The sequence below is a fragment of the Gossypium arboreum genome, chromosome 11 (genome assembly GCF_025698485.1).
Source record: "Gossypium arboreum isolate Shixiya-1 chromosome 11, ASM2569848v2, whole genome shotgun sequence".
NCBI classification, from domain to species: domain Eukaryota; kingdom Viridiplantae; phylum Streptophyta; class Magnoliopsida; order Malvales; family Malvaceae; genus Gossypium; species Gossypium arboreum.
The window spans coordinates 24,261,711-24,282,619 of record NC_069080.1 but is presented as its reverse complement, the minus strand read 5'-3'; the positions used below and the strand labels follow the sequence as shown (position 1 = coordinate 24,282,619).

The 20,909-nt window shown below is 29.6% G+C and overlaps 1 long non-coding RNA gene across 1 annotated transcript; it reads right to left on the bottom strand.

Moving 5' to 3' along the window:
• Positions 1-8,245: 8,245 nt before the first annotated feature.
• On the bottom strand, positions 8,246-8,563 carry LOC128283601 (uncharacterized). Its single transcript, XR_008273988.1, has 2 exons — positions 8,504-8,563; positions 8,246-8,440 (listed from the first exon to the last, which is right to left on the bottom strand). It is a non-coding gene; the product is annotated as an uncharacterized LOC128283601 (long non-coding RNA).
• Positions 8,564-20,909: the final 12,346 nt, after the last annotated feature.

Here is a 20,909-nt window from a genome sequence, read left to right as displayed (position 1 = left end):
GTAGGGATGAACGAAGATGGTGTGTAGAGGCTGATGGGCAGGATTTTGATTTTCTGCTATTGCATATTGTATCTGAGATGGGTCAAGGCCCTAAATTATATCTGAGACTGTATCTGAATGGGCCAAGGCCCAAACTGAATCTATAATGGGCTCAGGCCCTAGACTGTAATTGATTATTTTCTAATGTGCATCTGTATGTATGTTTTCTGTGGGGATAACACACTCAGTTTGCGAAAAATCAACCCTTTTTCTGTTTAATTTGTACAGGTAATCCCCACACTTAGGTAGATCGGTATAGCGGAGGGCTCGATGGTGACCACCACTACTGAATTGCTTTATTACAGCTTTTGATTTTATATTATCTTTGGGTATTTATTATTGTAATGTTGGGATTTTGGACTGTTTGGTTTAAATTGAGATTTTATACTATTTTTATGGATTTTTAAACTGCAACTCAACAAAACACTATTTTTTTCTAAAAACTAAGATTTTCGGTTTCGTAAAATAATTGGTCTCAAAAGCTTCTGCTTAAAAGACATGTTTTAAGGCAAATCAACTAGTTCACATTTTTTCAAATTAAATAAAAGTTAATTAACTGGAACGGTTTTAACTTGTCAATCTCGATTTCAAACCCCATTCTATGTGACATCACTAGATTCAGCCATAACGTTTAGGCCAAGCTTAGGGTGTTACAGTTGTATTATCGATTCTAGTATTATTCATATTATCAAGGATTTAATTGAATAAATTAAACACTAAAAATAGTTCAGAAACCATTCAGGGACTAATCTAAACAAATCATATAATTCTAGGTAAAACTGTAAAATCTAAAAAAAATAGGGTAAAACTGTAAAATTTGGAAAACAAAGGCAAAACTATAAAATCTAGAAAATATGAGAAAAATTATAAAATCTGGAAAAAAAAAGAGGTAAAATTGTAAAATTTGGAAAAAAGGGGAAAAATTGTAAAATCTAAAAAATAAAGATAAAATTGTAAAATAAAAGGGAAAATCTATAAAATTTGAAAAATAGGGGACACATGGCCATGGGGTTGGGCTGTGAGGCCCTATCTTAAGCACAGTTTTTCCTAAATTTACTTGAAAAAGAACACACACCTTTCAGCGAAATTTCAAGCAACACCCCTTTCATTCAAATCTGGTCTGATGCACCTGTAATGGGTCCTTCAAATGACTTTGTACACGGGTTAGGGTTTGTTTTCTAAGATTGATCCAGATTCAACGATATTAATGAAAGATTCATCAAGGATCGTGAAAGATCGACTATGTCACACCCTAAAATATGGCCTAGGAGTTTTAGGGGTATTTTAGAAATTTTAGCCTTAGAGTGTTTGGAATTCTATGACATGGCATATCGGTAATTTTTTCAATTATGGTTTTTAAAAAATTAAATCAATTTTTGAAAATGAGTTTTAAATATCTTTAATTTTAGAAAAAGGACTGATTTGTAAAATAGTCAAAATTATGAGTTTTTTAAGAGACAATTAGACCACAATTTAAAAACCAACCTATTTCTTCCTTCCCACCTACATTTTTTCATGTTAACTCTTCCCTAAAACTAGTGTGGCCACCCCTTGACTCTCTTTTGCTATTTCAATCAATTTTGAACTCCAATTCCTATTATCTTTGATTTCTATCACCCTTGAACCTTAAACCTATATAAAAGACCAAGTAAAACACTCAAAATCATCATAGTTTTCTCAATTGTCAATGTAACGCCCCCTAACCCTATACCGTCATCGAAACAGGGTTACGAGACATTACCAGTCAGTACAGTCCAATTTCGGTCATTAATTAAAATAAATATTTACACACATCCTAGTTTTAATATGTCGTCCTTTTAATGGGCCCTCGCGGTCCAATATGAACAGTAAATTCAATTCGGGACTAATTTAGAATCACTACGAATTTTTAGTAAATTTCAAAATAATATGAACAGTAAATTCAATTCGGGACTAATTTAGAATCACTACGAATTTTTAGTAAATTTCAAAATTCATACTACATACCGTTGCCAACCATAATTTACTCATTTCATGAGTACATCTACAACCTAAATGACTCTCATAAAACATCCTAGGTACATGCCATTACCAATAATTAACACACTTTACCTTAATGAATTCGGATCGAACGGGATGTTGATTCAACGTTCTATCTTTACTAAACTCGTAACGGAAACAAACCGTCTGACATTGAGTATGGTATACTCCGTGGTATTTCCATAATCTGAACACTTAATAATATAACAATTAAACTTAAAATCACAATAACAATTATAAGTATTCATTTATTTGTTTTATAGATAAATTTTCAATTACTTACCATATAAATTCTATACAAGTCATATAACAAACACAATAACATATTTGTTCAATTCTTTTCATTTACTTACCGTATAAATTCTATACAATATATTCACAATTCACTTGTTTTCACACTTTATTTCTTAACAATATACCATTTTAATTCATTCTAACATCAATCATCATCCATTTGAACTTCACTCATTTTATGAACCTTTTGGTTCATGTTTTCAATCTCATATCTCAATTTCAATTCTCAATTCAATTTCTCATTTCATTCCAATAGCTCAATCAATCAAATTCACTCGACTTATCTTTTCACTTATTTACCCTATTAACAAGACTCGGACCTTGGCGGATACACGGATCCAACCAAACACACCAATATGGCACCCAAGTGCCTCATCGGATAGTTCAAGCAATATTTGACACCCAGTGTCTCATCGGCCTAGTCAAGTAAAGTTGGTACCCAAGACCTCATCGAATCTATCCGAAGAAATATAGTGACACCAGTGTCTCATCGACTCGAGGTCGAAGAATCCTGAACACTTCCAATCCTATGGCATGCCAACTATATCCGACTCAAACATCACATTTAATAGGGTATTCAATTCACTTTCAATTTTTTCAATCAATACACATTTTAATTAATCACATAAATTCATAATTCAATACAATTCAATTCACTTTTCAATAACAAATATCCAAATATCACAAATCTCATATTTAAAATTTTCAAACAATTTATATTTCAATTCAATTCAAATAATCAATATATATTCAATATTCAATATATATATCTATATATATATACGCCAATTCAATCAATATAAATTCAATAAATTCATCACATACTATATCAATCCATTTCATTTGCAAAACACAATAATTCTTACTTCAAAACACTTAATATACATATTAAGAAATAAATTCAACAATTAAGTATTAGGTTCGGATTATAGAAATACAAACCGTAATTTTCGAGCTAACTCCGTTGACTTTGTCTTGTCCTTTCTTAGCCGAGATTTCTGGTACCACATTGACTACGAAATTAATACAATTCATAATCATTAATACATTACTAATTCATATCTTGAGTTATAGAATTCTAAATTAAGATCCGCTAATTTTTCCTGAAACTAGACTCACAAATCTTCTTACAATAAAATTTTCAGAATTTTTGGTTTAGCCATTAAGTACAGTTTATTCTTTAAATTCACCATTATTCTGCTGTCTAATAGTTTCGTCTCTTCTTCACTAAAAATTAATTATCTCACAGTACAGAACTCGGATAACATTCTTGTTGATTTCTAATGAAAATAGACTCATTAGGGATTCTAAAAATATAACTTTAAGCCTCTAATTATTTTTATTCAATTTTTGGTGATTTTCCAAAGTCAAAACAGGGGAACCCGAATTCATTCTGACCTTGTCTCACAAAATTCATTATATCTCATAATTTACAATTCAATTGCTTATATCGTTTCTTCTATAAGAAACTAGACTCAATAATATTTAATTTCATATTTTATTCATCTTCTAATTCGATTTATATAATTTTTTATGATTTTTCAAAGTTAGACTACTACTGCTGTCTAAAACAATTTTAGTGCAAAATGTTGATTTACTTTAATTTCAATTTAATCCTAACTAAATTCTCTTACTTTTCTATCTTAATTCATACTTTATTTCTATTCAAATTTTGTCCAAACTCATACTTAACTATTAAATTTCCAGCATATTTTCATAATTTCGAATTTATTTCCATTTAATCCCTAAAACTCAAAACTTATAGCTTAGTTTACGATTCAATCCTTTATTCAATTCCAATCAAAATTTATATCAAATAAACCCCAATTCCATCATTTTATTCAACATGAACCAAACTTAGAAATCTAATGACTTTCAAAATTTCTACTTAAAACAAGTACTATTTATCTCTAGGATTCCAAAAACTCAAAAATCATAAGAAAAGGGTTAAATTGACTTACCAAATTAACTTGGAACCTTTAAAACCTTATTTTCCTTTTTCTTTTCTTTCTTTCTTTCTCCCTGTTTCTTCTCTGCTTCGCTTTCTGCTATTCTGCTTTCCTTCCTTCTTTTTATTCTTTTGTTTCTTTCCTTTATTTCCTTTTTATTTACTTTACTTTTAATAATAATAATTTAATATATATTTTAACACATAAAAATCTCGATTTTTATGTTTATGTTGCCTCACTTAGGACAAATGGCATAATTGCCATTTTGGTCCTCTTCATTTTCTTTTAATCTACAATTCAACTTTCATCCTTTATTCAATTTAGTCATTTTTCCTAATTACTCTTAATTAAACTAAATTTACTTAATTAAACTCTAATTAACCACTCAATTGACTTCTTAAATATTTTTAATAAATATTTACAAATCCATTTTTCAGAAATGGAGACCCGAAAATACACTTTTTCGGTAACGGTAAAAGTCGGGTCGTTACAATTCTCTCCCCCTTAAGAAATTTCGTCCTCGAAATTTGCCTAAAAGAGAGGTAGGGGTTCAGTGATCTCACTGTTTCTTTCGGTAACGGTAAAATTCGGGTCGTTACAATTCTCCCCCCCTTTTATAATTTCGTCCTCGAAATTTACCTGAGAGAGGTGGGGGTATAAGTACAAAGATCTCGCTGTTCCTCTCGGTTCCCATATTGCTTCTTCAATATTATGACATTACCGATCGGGCTAGTATCTCAACCGGCTCTTTTTCATACTATAGATTACATCAAATCTCAATATCCTTTGTCTCAGATAACATGCAAGAGATTTGATCTCTATAATCTTCGAGCTTCAAATCATGAAAAATTATCATAAACTTTCTGTAACTTTAGAAGCAAAACCAAGCAATATTTTACCAATTTGACTTTTCTACAACTTCACATAGCCCAACAGAACAAGAACTCAATTTCTTTTTCAACCTGATCTTTAAAATTTTCTTCCAAGGTGGATCTTTAAGAAAGATCATATCACTAACAAAATACTCAATATCCCAACGTTTCAAGTCTATATATAATTTCTGTTTGTCAAAACTGTTTTCAGTCTATCTCGAATTACTTCCACTTTTCTTCAATTTCACGAATCAAACAGCTCCGCATATTCTTTTTCAAAAATAGAGATAATTCCAACTTAGTTTCCATAAAAATTCTATCCCATTTCCATTCTGATGTCACCACTGGTTGTAATAGTTCTGAAGATATCTGTACCTAATATAAACATTTATATGCAAATTCAAAGTATTGGTTTTCTTTTCCCAGTCTTCAATACATCTCGTCTCAAATCATCAGACATCTTATTCTTCCGAATGCATAGACATAGTACTACTATAATTTCATGCAAATTCTCCCATATAAGTTCGAATCTCTCTGTTCAGCTTTTATTTCTAAATAGCAAACAACCATCATATCTAATCTGAAATGTTTAATCGTAAATCAGATACTATATCCATTTAATCGATAACTCATTACCACATTTCGAGCTTCGCAGATCTCACAGTAAAGAAGTCGGTTTAATTTTTTATCTCTACCAAAATTGAACCATCTTCAAATGATAACAATGATGTTCATAGCTCATAACACAAAACAAAGCTTTCAACTTGAATATACATACATTCATTGTCTTTTCAGATGATAATTAATTATCATATCTTGATGTTTTAATGCAAGAACAATAACTACCACTTCCGAATCAGGTATCAAATAATTCTTCCCATGTGATTCTAACATTTCGTAACATAAACCATTACTTCATTTTTTTTATTATTATTATTTTTTTTTCATCAAAACACTGCTATCCCTGTAAACCACAAGTTTCTTTATCGAATTTCGATCGAACGTAACTAGTGCTTCAGATTAATCGAGCTTTCAACTAATCGTAACCTTGCTAACGCTATCGATCATTCCAATTCCACATCTTTCTATAATAACCGACTAGTTTTAGAAAACCTCGATTTCAAATATATTTTTCACTATCATTTCAGTTACAAAATCTATAGCACATTCAACTTCTTCAATCAACAGATGAGTTCGGTAACTCTTCCGAAACACATTAGAATTCTCTTGCACTATTGCCACCGATTTAAACCTTAACTTAAATATTTTAATATTCAATACATAAACAAGGTAAATACCAAGACCCCTTTCCGGCATATATCTATGTTGGCATGTTCAATATCACAATAGACAATTAGCTCAATCTTCACTGATTCAACAAAACATTTCATCATCTTGATCTTGCAACATATTATACTTCTGCTTATAATTTACCACCATATCATGCAGAATTAACCATTCCATTATTGAGATTATATCAAACAGAAGAACATCAAATCGCTTCGAAAAACAGAGTATCATTATCAAACAGTTCCTACAGATCTTATCAGCCCATAAATACTAATCTGAAAAATTTAATGCTTCAACCCAAAAATTTCAGCAAACCCAACAGGCAAATCTTTAATAGAAACTGAACTTATGTAATCATAGGAATAGTCAAACCAGGATCAATTTAAAATAATCATATTAGTGTCGATAAAGAAGAAAGTTCCTGTAATGACATCCGGTAGAGATAAATCTTCTCATATATAATTAACATATACCCTGGCTGATGTTCATTCTCCAGATTTTACAGTGAAGTCATTTGTCACACTTCGGCTTTCACTCGTATTTTTGAGATTACAGGGTAACCTACCTCTGTTAACTACATTACTCGGTCTTGAACTCTGAATAATGTTTTTTTTTTCAAGCAATCACTAAGATAATAATCAGGAGAATCATGTCTAACACATATTCCATTCCTTATTCTATATTCTTCAGCTTCTATCTTCATTTAAACCATCTTCAAACCATTTGTATCATACAGTTCCTATCGGAATATACCCTCTGATATATTTATTTAATCAAACAAATTGCCTTCATACACAGTTGCAGTTATATGATCCTGTTTAAGCTTCAAGAATTTTGTATGTTTCTGATCAAGAAATCTCTGACTGATATATATATATATTTCTTTCAGAACTCATCTTAGAAAATTTCCAAATAACCCTTTCTTAATCACAACATAATCAATTTTTCTACCACTGATAACCTAAATCTTTTAACAGAAATATCATACCCTTCTAACATTTAATCGGTGAACAGAACAATTCATTTACAATCCCGATAATATTCTCTAACCAGATTTCAGTTCTTTCAAGATCATTCTCAACTGTAATTCTCAATTCACCCACACTATATATATACAAGTACAGATCATTAACAGCAGATAACTTACCCATTCAGACAAGCTCTATACCTTGAAGCACTTCGGGAACTGAGTAAGAAACAGGAGGGATAGATACTGTAGCAGATACAATTTCTTCTACTCACTGAAGAACATCAGTTATAATTCTAAATAATTATTTATCATTTCTTTTTCTATTATTTCATCAGTCATTATTCAGTAATTAATTACCCATTGAGTTTATACCCAGTGTTGTTGATTCAGTTTTCATCTAATTCACGAGACTATTCGTCTCCAGTACACATTTCATAATCAATACCATCGATATTTTCCTCTAACATTTTCACTATAAAACAGTACCAAACAAATATATCAGCATCCGATCCCGACTCAATTTCGACTCAATTATGGCATGTACCTCTAGAATCAATTTCGAGCTCGATTTAGTCCGAGAATCGGCTAAACCTGAATAGCTTTGATACCACTAAATTTAACGCCCCCTAACCTTATACCGTCATCGAAACAGGGTTACGAGACATTACCAGTCAATACAGTCCAATTTCGGTCATTAATTAAAATAAATATTTACACACATCCTAGTTTTAATATGTCGTCCCTTTAATGGGCCCTCGCGGTCCAATATGAACAGTAAATTCAATTCGGGACTAATTTAGAATCACTATGAATTTTTAGTAAATTTCAAAATTCATACTACATACCGTTGCCAACCATAATTTACTCATTTCATGAGTACATCTACAACCTAAATGACTCTCATAAAACATCCTAGGTACATGCCATTACCAATAATTAACACACTTTACCTTAATGAATTCGGGATCGAACTGGGATGCTGATTCAACGTTTTATCTTTACTAAACCTGCGCACGGAAACAAATAAATTCAACAATTAAGTATTAGGTTCAGATTATAGAAATACAAACCGTAATTTTCGAGCTAACTCCCGTTGACTTTGTCTTGTCCTTTCTTAGCCGAGATTTACGGTACCACATTGACTACGAAATTAATACAATTCATAATCATTAATACATTACTAATTCATATCTTGAGTTATAGAATTCTAAATTAAGATCCGCTAATTTTTCCTGAAACTAGACTCACAAATCTTCTTACAATAAAATTTTCAGAATTTTTGGTTTAGCCATTAAGTACAGTTTATTCTTTAAATTCACCCTTATTTTGCTGTCTGACAGTTTCGTCTCTTCTTCACTAAAAATTAATTATCTCACAGTACAGAACTCGGATAACATTCTCGTTGATTTCTAATGAAAATAGACTCATTAGGGATTCTAAACATATAACTTTAAGCCTCTAATTATTTTTATTCAATTTTTGGTGATTTTCCAAAGTCAGAACAGGGGAACCCGAATTCATTCTGACCTTGTCTCACAAAATTCATTATATCTCATAATTTACAATTCAATTGCTTATATCGTTTCTTCTATAAGAAACTAGACTCAATAATATTTAATTTCATATTTTATTCATCTTCTAATTCGATTTATATAATTTTTTATGATTTTTCAAAGTTAGACTACTACTGCTGTCTAAAACAGTTTTAGTGCAAAATGTTGATTTACTTTAATTTCAATTTAATCCTAACTAAATTCTCTTACTTTTCTATCTTAATTCATACTTTATTTCTATTCAAATTTTGTCCAAACTCATACTTAACTATTAAATTTCCAGCATATTTTCATAATTTCGAATTTATTTCCATTTAATCCCTAAAACTCAAAACTTATAGCTTAGTTTACGATTCAATCCTTTATTCAATTCCAATCAAAATTTATATCAAATAAACCCCCAATTCCATCATTTTATTCAACATGAACCAAACTTAGAAATCTAATGACTTTCAAAATTTCTACTTAAAACAAGTACTATTTATCTCTAGGATTCCAAAAAACTCAAAAATCATAAGAAAAGGGGTTAAATTGACTTACCAAATTAACTTGGAACCTTTAAAACCTTATTTTCCCTTTTTCTTTTCTTTCTTTCTTTCTCCCCTGTTTCTTCTCTGTTTCGTTTCCTGCTATTCTGTTTCCTTCCTTCTTTTTATTCTTTTGTTTCTTTCCTTTATTTCCTTTTTATTTACTTTACTTTTAATAATAATAATTTAATATATATTTTAACACATAAAAATCTCAGATTTTTATGTTTATGCCGCCTCACTTAGGACAAATGGCATAATTGCCATTTTGGTCCTCTTCATTTTCTTTTAATCTACAATTCAACTTTCATCCTTTATTCAATTTAGTCATTTTTCCTAATTACTCTTAATTAAACTAAATTTACTTAATTAAACTCTAATTAACCACTCAATTGACTTCTTAAATATTTTTAATAAATATTTACAAATCCGTTTTTCAGAAATGGAGACCCGAAAATACACTTTTTCGGTAACGGTAAAAGTCGGGTCATTACAGTCAAGCTTTTGGGTTTTTTGAGTTTTTGATCAAACGCTCAATTTTTCATCAACTAAGGTAATGATTCATCTTCTTATTAGTTTTAAATGTTATTTAGTCTTTAAAACGAAGTTTTTAGCCATTAAATTGCAAGTTTTAAATAAAAGCCAAAAATTGGGTCATTAGTGGTGGATTTTGGGATTTTGTATAAAAACATGGTTTCAAAGTGTTTTTTGACTTGTTTTAACATGATTAGAAGGTTTTTTTTTTAACTTACTTTGAAGTTTCCTTAAAAAATTCTTAAGTTTTAATTAATTTTCAGAAAATAGCCATAAAACATGTTGAAAAAGTAGATACTATGATTGTGTATTTTATTGTATTTTAAAGGTTGGGAATTAATTGTAGGTGAATTATAAGATGAACATAGTTGGTTTTCGGCGAAAAGATTAAGTATAGACCGAGATATTTGAGTTTTAAAGTTTGTTATGTTATAAGTTTCAGTTACATGAGAACTTAGTTTAGGCTTATGTTTTGTATGCTTGTAATGAATCCTTGACTAATTTTTGGATGTATTGTTGTGTGAATTTGTTATGTTAAAGTTTTGGATTCGATAGAACCTTCTATGAGTAGAGATAAATGCAAGGAAAAGCTAGTTTGAGCTTTTGGCTTTTCGGCGAAAGCGTAATTGGTAAGTGTTTGGAATAATTACTTAAAGACATGATTCAATGCATTATTTGGGAATTTAGTAGTAGCCTAAACCCTTACTCTAAATTACCTATACTATCTTGTGAACAATGTGCTTATGTGAACGTGAATATGTGAATTGAGATGAGATGCTATAACATGTGATATGTGGTTATGATAATCGTTGCGAAAGTGCAAATGTGTACATGTAATGTATATGTTAAATGTTAGTGACAGTGTTTTGCCAAAAATGCAAATATGCAGTGATAGTGCACGAATAATCAGTAAGTGATATGTGTTTGTTTTAGATATTTTGGCCTTGTGATCTTGAAACCATTGGATATAGTTGACATGCCATGGGATTGTGAGTACTCACCTATATGTACAGTGATTTTGGGTGTTGAGGACAGGGGACATATTGGAGGGATAAGGGAATGTGAGCTAAGCTCCATTCAACTAGACATGTGAGGGGAAATAAGGAGAGTGTTAGCTTTATGCTTCACTTTTGGGACATGTTTGACTCTAGTTTATGTTTGGTGTGTTGGAAATCCATATATCTAATAAGTGATGATAGAGCTTACTTTAATATTTTATAATTCAAGTGCCAAATTATCTTAAATTATGAATGTCTGTGTATTGTGATATTTGTTTATATGACATGTGACCATTATGCAATGTTATTGTGACATATGCACTTTATCTATTTTACGTAAAGCCCCCTGTAAAATAATTTCGATTTTCACAAATATCCACATTCAAATTATCTCTCAAGTCAATTCCCAGCTCTACGATTTCTCAATATTTATCAATAAACTAGATTTCTACACTTTACTATTTTATCAAAACATTAGTTATAAAATACTAGCTAAGAAAACAAAATGAAAATATTTAAATTCAGTTTACGACATAATATTATATATATAAGCCTAGGTACATGCCATTTACATCAACTATAAAGTAAACTCTTCACCAACTTTATTTGAGCTGAACTTCAGTTCTTCCGATGCTGCTGGAACAATCTAACGAATTTAACTACCTGCACACGGAAAAATAGAAAAACCGTACGGTAGCAATTTTTATGCTCAGTGGTGCTAATATCATATAAATCATTACATAAGTATTGGACACAAATTGATTGATAGAAATAAACTAAACCATGATTAAAAATATCATTAATAACATCAAAATAAAAGAAAATTCTAATATTAATAAACTTTAATATTTTAATATTGACAAATCAAATAAAGAAAATAAACTTTTTAATTAAATTCAAAATCGCGTAATTAATTTAATTTGCACATTATGAAAATTCAAATAAATTCAAGTTTTGTTTTTATTTTTCTTTCAATTTAGACCCTGTACTAAAGTTTAGACTCATAACCAGATACACAAATCCGCCACCTCGAGTTGTTCAGCAACGATGGCTATCAAAGTAGTCCACGACCCTCTGGGAATTAGGGCTAACAATAATAACAACTGACCAACTTGGCCTTTTCTCCCTCGACCCTCTGGGAATTGGGGAAATCTAAAATCTCTGACATATTGACTCCATGCATGCCAACTATATTTGATTTAGTCTAACTTAGTGAAACAGGGTAAAAACCAAATTTCATGATCCATTTCAAATTCTATTTTCATATAATTCTCATTTCAATTCTGTTACATATTCAAATCACATATCGCCTAATGTAAAATAGGCTTCCAATTTGAGACATATTAAATATTTTCTTGCTCAATCATCTAAAATCATAATACTCAAATCCAAATCATAATCATGAATTTGCTAATTTAATCTTATGAAAAATATAATATTCATCTTGAAACATAATTTTATAAATATTAACTAAATTATTCAAGCTCATCTAAAACTCATAAAAATAAAATAAAATTATTCAAGCTCATCTAAAACTCATAGAAATAAAATAAAATAAAATAAATATAACTAGTCATATTAAATTAAATATTCTAAAGCTTTATGTAATGAAAATACGATATTAGCACAAACTGAAATTTTAATCGCTTTACTTCTTTTCTTCGCCTTTCTCCTTCAAGATGTTCACTTCGTTTTTAGCTACAATAGGAGCTATTCAATACGAAACAACATCATTTATCTATTGTAAAACTAAAACTAATAAAAACAAACTTAAATATGCATAATTATTCATATTGACAACTTAATTTTTCTAGTTCGAAATTCGCATATCTTTCGACTCGATTATCCGTTTTCAATTCCGTCTTCACCAGAGTACTCACTGCTTCACAAGCTATCATTTAGCACCAATATTACACAAAGTGACCAATGTTCTCTACTTCCCCTTTAACATGGCCAAATATACCAAATAAACTTTTCATCCGTTTTTGTTTCTTTTTCACACTTCTAACAAGTTAGAACTCATCTTCTAGTTCACTTAAGTTTTCTAAGCTTCCATCAATGTCCTTTAATGACAACTTCCAAAATACTTGATAAAACAAAAAAAAAAACTATTGGTATATATATGTAAAGTAAGCTTCAAAGATTCAAAATCTATAAAAAAAAATTGAAGAAAAAACCATACCTTAAGCTTGAAATTGAAGAAAAATGATGAAAGAGGTTTTCTTTTTCTTTTTTTTTTTTTCGGCAAACTTTGGTGAGAAAGATGAGAAAGAACTTATCTTTCTCTTTATATATATACATATATTAATATTTAATAAATTACTATTATTTTAAATAAAATGTTAAATAATTATTATTTAATGAAAATATCATTTAAAGCCATCATGAAACTTTTGATTTTGTTTAAGTAATGATAAAATTGCCATTAAGTCCTTTCCATCAAAATAAAATAGGATAATTGCACTTTAGTCTCTATACTTTTCTAATTTATTCAATTTAATCCCTAAACTCGATATCGAATTTTTAACTTAACCACGTACTCCTACTAATAATCCTCTGTATTTTCACGTCTGACGATTTTCTCTGAAAACGATCACAATTTCTTATACTACTATTTATTTATAGATCACTTATTCAATGACTTTTACCATAAATATTCTTTTTCTCTTTTTTTTTTTTTAAAGTGGGGATGTTACAGAAATAGTAATTAGGCCGTTGAATGATTATTTGTCAAAGTAATTGATGTAAGATGTTTAGGAACTAAATGGAATAGATTAATTGCTAATATATGCTACGTTTTTGAGGTTTAGGGCAGGGGCATCAATAATTGATTTTAAAATCGATACCTCTTTGTTTTGAAATGTCCAGGAAGTCAGAATAGAGATTTTGTATCGATACCTTTGCTCGAGTATCTATACTCGGGGTTAAAGTATCGATATTTCATGACAGGTACTGATAAATTTTGAGACTTTGGGTTTTTAATCAAGAAACAGAATGCGAGTTTGGAATCATTTTTCCAGGTGGTATCGATACCGCTTAAAGAAAATATCAGTACCTTAGTGTCAGTATCAATACCTACGTGACAGTTTTTGAGATTTTGTTAAATGGACCTTATGTAATGACCCGATAGTCATGGGTGTCGAAAAGTGAATTTTTGGGTATCCATTTTCGTAAAACAGACTCGTAAATATTTATTAAAAATATTTATGAAGCTAGTTGAGTAGTTAATTAGGTTTTGGTTAGGTGAATTTGCATGAATTAAGAGTAATTAGGTATAAGGACTAAATCGCATAAAAGGTGAATTATAGATTAAAGAAAAATTAAAAGGACTAAATAGGTAATTATTCCAATTTTATTGAATGAGGCGGCATAAGTGTATTTATTTATAAAATTTAAAGTTAAAATAATATTATAATATTATAATAATAAACCTTAATGTTTAAGTATATATATTATATTATATTAATAAATAAAGGATAAAGAAATAGAAAAGGAAAGAAAGTGAAACGAAATAGAAGGAAAAAGAGAGAAAGAAAATGGAGAAAGCTAGGTTTTTAAGGGTTTAAAGTTCAATTGGTTAGTCAATTTAGTCCATTTTCTTGTAATTTTTATATTTTTAAAATCCCGGTATTAAATATTACCCGACCAATGTCAAAATTTTAGAAATTATTGAGTTTTTAAATGTTGTCTATGTTGAATAATTAGAGTATTAGGGACTAAATTGATAGATTTTAAGTTAGAAATGAAAATGATTGAATTATAAAATAAATTGTAAACTTTGAGTATTAGGGACTAAATTGTGAAATTTTCAAAATTTAGGGAATTAAGTTAAATTAGAGAGTTAAATCTAGTTTAAAGTGGAAATTGAATGAAAATGTAAAATTAATTGTGAAGAAATAAGGTTAGTCTCGGTTTAGGGACTAAATTGGAATTTAGGCAAATGTTGAATAAAAAAATTGAAGTATTCAATGTGAAATTGAATTGTATTGTATTAATGAATTTTAATTTTTTTAATTTCCGTAGCCAATGTTCTGCCGGAAACCTCGACTAAGAAAGGAGAAGATAAAGTCGACGTGGAATAGCTCGAAAGTTCTGGTTTGTATTTCTATAATCTGAATTTAATTATTAATTTTTGTATTTTGATTAAATGTTTATGATAAGTAGTTGAAGCGAGTATTGATATTTTGATATTGAATTGAATTGAATTGAATTGAATTGAATTGAATTCGTATGTGCATGTGATTATATGAAAGTTGATATTGGATATAAATTGTTATTGAATTGTGAAATTGAAACCCTATTAACTGTATCGGGCTGAGTCGGATATAGATGGCATGCCATAGGGTTGGAAGAGTTCAGGGATTTCTTCAACTTCGAATCGATAAGACACTGAGTGTCCAATTATTACTTCGGATATATTCGATGAGGCATTGGGTGCCAATTTACTTCGGTTTAGCCGATGAGACACTGGATGTCAATTTATTACTTCGAATTATCCGATGAGGCACTGGGTGCCAAATTGGTGTGTTTTGGTTGTATTTGTGTATCCATCCGAGTCCGAATTGTGTTAATAGGGGTAAATGAATAACAAATTTTTATGATTGATATTGAAATAATATGGTATGAGAAATGGAAATGAAATAGTGAATGAAAAATAGAATGTGAAATATGTTGCAAATATATGGAATATATGAGTTATATACTCATGAAATGAATATGGAAAGGATAATGCAATTTTATAAAGAAATGTGAAATAAATTGTGAAAAGCTATTTATATAGCAAGTATGTGAATTGAGATATTTGTGAAACAAACGAAATATGATATGATTATTGTAATAATTAAATAATATATATTTATATTTCAATCGTATATTTGTAATTTCTTATCTTTAAATATTCGGATTATAAAAATACCACTGAGTTTTTACTCAGTGTACGATTTTGTTTTTCATGCACAGGTTAGGTACTTAATTTTGATCGCCGATTCAACATCCAACAATAGTCCCGATCTCAAACGTGGTGATATTTTATCTTTTTTTGTGTCGGCATGTACCTAGGGTGTCTAAATAATAATCATTTTGTGAATTGATTGTAAAGTAAACGGGATTATAAGTTTAATATTGGTTGGTTACATACATATAATATGTGTTTATGTTTGAGGCCATGTTATGACATGTTTAAGTTAATGTTTAAATGAACATGGATTAAGCAAAATAAATTGAATTTGGTATGGTTATAAATTGGATTTGAATAATGTTTGAATGGTATGAAATGATGATATAATTGTGGTACCTATAAGGGTACATTGGTTAGGCACCTAAGATGTTTGTTTGATATGATTTGGATGAGTTTGATTGTGTTTTGAATTGGTTAAATGAATGATTTTTTAGTTGCTTATTGTCTAAGCTTGCAAGGAATGGTAAACTTGTTGTTAAAGGTACATTTTGAGTCCACACGGCCAGGACACACAGGCGTGTGTCCTATGATTCTTTGAAAAATCTTGATGTTTTTGGAAAAATTTCTTAAGTACCCGGTTTAGTCCCGATTTGTTTCTATCACATATTTTAGGCCTCGAAGGCAACAATTTGATTAATTTATTACATGCATGCTAAATGATTTGAAATGTTCGTATTTGATCTTTTAAGTCCGATAATACTCTATAACCCTGTTCTGGTGACGAATAAGGGTTAGGGGTGTTACACATTATGCATGCTTAATTAATATTATAAGACTATTTGATGTATGGTTAGCATGTAACATTGATAACTAACAAGTATAATAGACTTAAATCCTAACGGATAATACTATGAAATATGTTTCTTTTAGAATAAACTTTTACTTGTTGTATATGACAAGAGACGGTAGTTTGGCATCTCGATATTCGGCTTGGTGTCTAGGCTAGGTATGGGGTGTTACAGACTAATTGATTTGAAAGATCAATATTGACTACAAATTCTACAAAATATTTAGGGTCCTAAACTTTAGATTGAGATGCACTTATCGAACTTGATGAAATATGAATTAAATAATTGGTAGAGAATCGATTTATCGAGGATTGATTTGATATTGAGAGAAAAAAATAATTTTAGCAATGGAATGACCAATTTGATGAAAAGAAAAGAGGGAGAATTCAAGTTGAAATAGAAAAAGAATCAAAATCCTAGGGTAATTTATTTTAATGTAATTTTCATCCTAAGTTGAATGCTAAAAATAAAAAGAGAAAAAAATATGGGAGAGGTGTGGTTTGAACTGAAGACTTCTAAGGGATGTAGAAACTACTCAACCATCAAGCCTAAGACTTATTTCTCACTTATGTATTTCATCCAGCCCCCTATATTTTAGGGTGTTGCAAATTTAATATGTGAACAACGAATTTACGATAAAAGTTTAATGAATGTGTCATGAGATGATGAAATATGCATAAAGTATTGTAAAAGTGTAATTGTGAAAAAATATGAAATTTTTATGATGACAAAGACTAAATTGTTAAACTTGAAAAAATATGTGGATGAAATAATAGAAGTGAAATACATAGAAATTTGATATGTGAAACAAGATATTGAGATAAATTATGTGATTAAATTGTAACAAGAAAGAAAATTGATTTAATATGATTAATTAGTGAATATTGACTTTTACGACAAAAATAGATTAAATTGAAAAATTATGAAAGTTTATAAAAAAAAACATTTGATAAGCGAAAATGTTAGTAGAGAATATAAAATCGTGGTGCTTTGATCGATGTTCAGATCGGGTATGGGAGTTTTACAGTGAGCAGAGCATTATCAATTTCAAAAATATCTTACGAAACAAAAATTGGTAAGAAATTTTACGAAAATAATGGGATAATTTTATGTTAACTAGAAAATCTTTTACGTTCACTGTCCTATTTTACATGAAACAATCTGTAAAATTTTTTATGAGCCTTTAAATAATTTTTACATAATGAATAAACATAATTTAAATCAATAAATGGTTCGTGATTAGACCAAATTTTCTTTTTTATGTCAAACACGGTTACAAGATAAGTTCAGAATGTTTCATATTAGTCCTATATATTATTAATACATTGCATAACATAAAAGAAATTTATACCATCTACTATTACCATAAACCGAGTAAAAACATAAAATACCATTTTAACTAAGAGCGGATAAAATGAAATAGTAATCATAATCAAAGCATATATGTGAATAATAAAGTAAAAAAAATGTATCAATTATGATAAAGGGAAAGTTCTATATATATAAGTTGAGAATCAAGATTTATGTATTCTTCTTCAAAATGTTTAGGTTAAAACTGGATGGAGTTAGAAAATTTGGGTTATAGGTTTAATTTTTAAACTTTAAAATGTTTATAAAAATTTTATTAAATAATGTATAATATTCTTTTTATTGTTTTTCTTTATTTCACTAGTAGACTTTTTTAAATGTTTTTTTCATTATTGTTAAATATTTAGAATAAAGAAACCTAAGCCTTAAACACATAAAGGTTTTACAAAGTCGATATACGACTAGTAGCTTTCTTTCAAAAAATAAAAATCAATAAGTGCGTTTGGGATCATGATAATGCAATATATTAAAATTTCAAATATAAGATTCACAACAATTTCACTAGTAACAATAATTTTATATAAAAAAATGCTAAATTTTTCATCGATATTCAAGAAAGTCAAGGTTATACATACAATGATCCTAATTTTTTCAAGAATTTGTATTAATTAACCTTTAAAAATTATTACCTAATCATGATGGTAGGAATCTCATACAAAATCAATATCTCAAAATCATTCAACAAATAAAAATTAAATCGACATAAAAATCCTAATTTATCATAAGAAAAGCCACAATCCAAATTTTCTACATATTAATCAATAAAGATTAATAAGAAACAAAAATTGTTACCAAATTTAAGAGATCCATTTGAATGTATCGAAGATTGAATGTATATTTTGTAAAAATTCTAGAGTGTTTGTGAGAGAATAAGAAATTTTATGAGTTTTAGTAGAAAATAAAAGGTAGTAGGTGGGCAGAAATTAATTTATTTTTATATAAAAAATTGTTTTCAAATTTTTGTGAAATTAAATTCTTTTAGAATTAATACACCAATTATATATAATTTTTGGTAATTAAAAAGAAGCCAAACAAAAGTTAGGCTAAAGGTATGTGGAAACTGTTAAGGAATAAAACTATTGTGGCAGTTAACACTAGTTTAAAACAGTTAGTAGTTAGCAGTAATAGTTATGATAGTTAAGGTTGTTGTAACTAGTCTTGGCAACTTGTGTATATATACCAGAGTTTGATATCTGGTTTAATATCAATAAAAGATTACTTTTCAATCAACATGAATAGTTTTCATGAATCTCAACATGGTATCTGAGCTTTAAAAAAAAATTTTAGTGTTCTCTCATGGCAACAGGGGTCGTTTCTGGTGATGATGATAAAAATCGACAGTCCATCAACTTAGGTGTTCCAGCGGGTGGTTTTTCTCCTGGTTCGACTTTTGGTATTTCGAAAAAGATTCAACAATTTCCTAAACATGACACTGTAAAACCTGGAGAGCACAATTTTCTTTTATGGAAACAGCAAGTTTTGTTGATCCTTGAAGGCTATGGGCTGCATAGTTTTGTTCTTGGCACTGTTAATGTTCCTCTATAGTCGATTGTTGATAGCAATAGTAATCTTGTTCCCAATCCTCACTTCTTGTTTCATAAACAACAAAATAAATTGTCAGCTTCCTGGTTTTTTTCCACCATTTGTGATGATGTTCTTGTTCATCTCACTGATGCTCGATCTAGCTTTGATGTATGGAGTACTGTTGTTAAACGCTTTGCTTCTAAGTCTACTCTGACGATTTCTACTTTGAGACATTCCCTTTATTCTAAACAAAAAGGTCAGCTGACCATGAAAGAATATTTGGCCAAGATTAAAAATCTATGTGACACTCTTGTGGCTACTGGTAGTGTTTTTTCAAAGCAAGAACAAATTAGTATCATTCTTGCAGGCTTGCTAGTGGAGTATGAGTCAATTTGTATTGTAGCATCTGTAATGAGTGTTCCTCTTGAACTTCTTACTGAAATGCTTACTGATTGTGAAACCTGACAACAAGATCTAGTTTCTACCATATCTTTACAAGCCAATGTTGTTTAGCATCATGATTCTGGTGGTAGTAATCGCTGTCAATCTGATAGGGGTACCAGACCACCTTACAGGGGCAATGGTAAATCATCTCGCAGTAGAGGTCGAGGTAGGAAATTTGTGCATAATAAGCCTCAGTGTCAAATTTGTAGACGCATTAGTCATACTGTCTAGTGGTGTTATTATCGGTTCGACGAGACTTTTGAAGGAATTTCTGACCAGTCCATACAGGCACATTTTCATCAGTTCCAAGATCCCTCTTCTTGTAGTCATGCTTGTTGTTTTCAGAAAGGTTCTGTACAAGAATCTGGTCTGCAAGTTAATTAGGTTTATGTTAAAGGGCAGTTTTCTTCGAGTTCCTCAACTGCAAAGATTTGGTACCTAGACTCCGGTGCTTTCAATCATGTAACCAGTGATCTGGAAAGTTTGCAACATGTCACTCAGTACACAGGTAACAACAAGCTTTTTATGGGGAATGGCATATTAGTTCCAGTGGATCATGTTGGCTCCAGCTCTTTTACAATTGACAGTAGAGTCTTTCATCTAAGAAATGCTTTGTATGTACCTGACATTTGTAAAAATTTAATGTCTGTTGCTCAATTTGCAAAAGAGAACCAAGTCTACTTTGAGTTTCATGCTTTTCGTTGTTTTGTGAAGGATACCAAGACATGAAACATCCTGTTGGTGGGCCGCATTCATAATGGTTTATATCAGTTTGATCTTTCT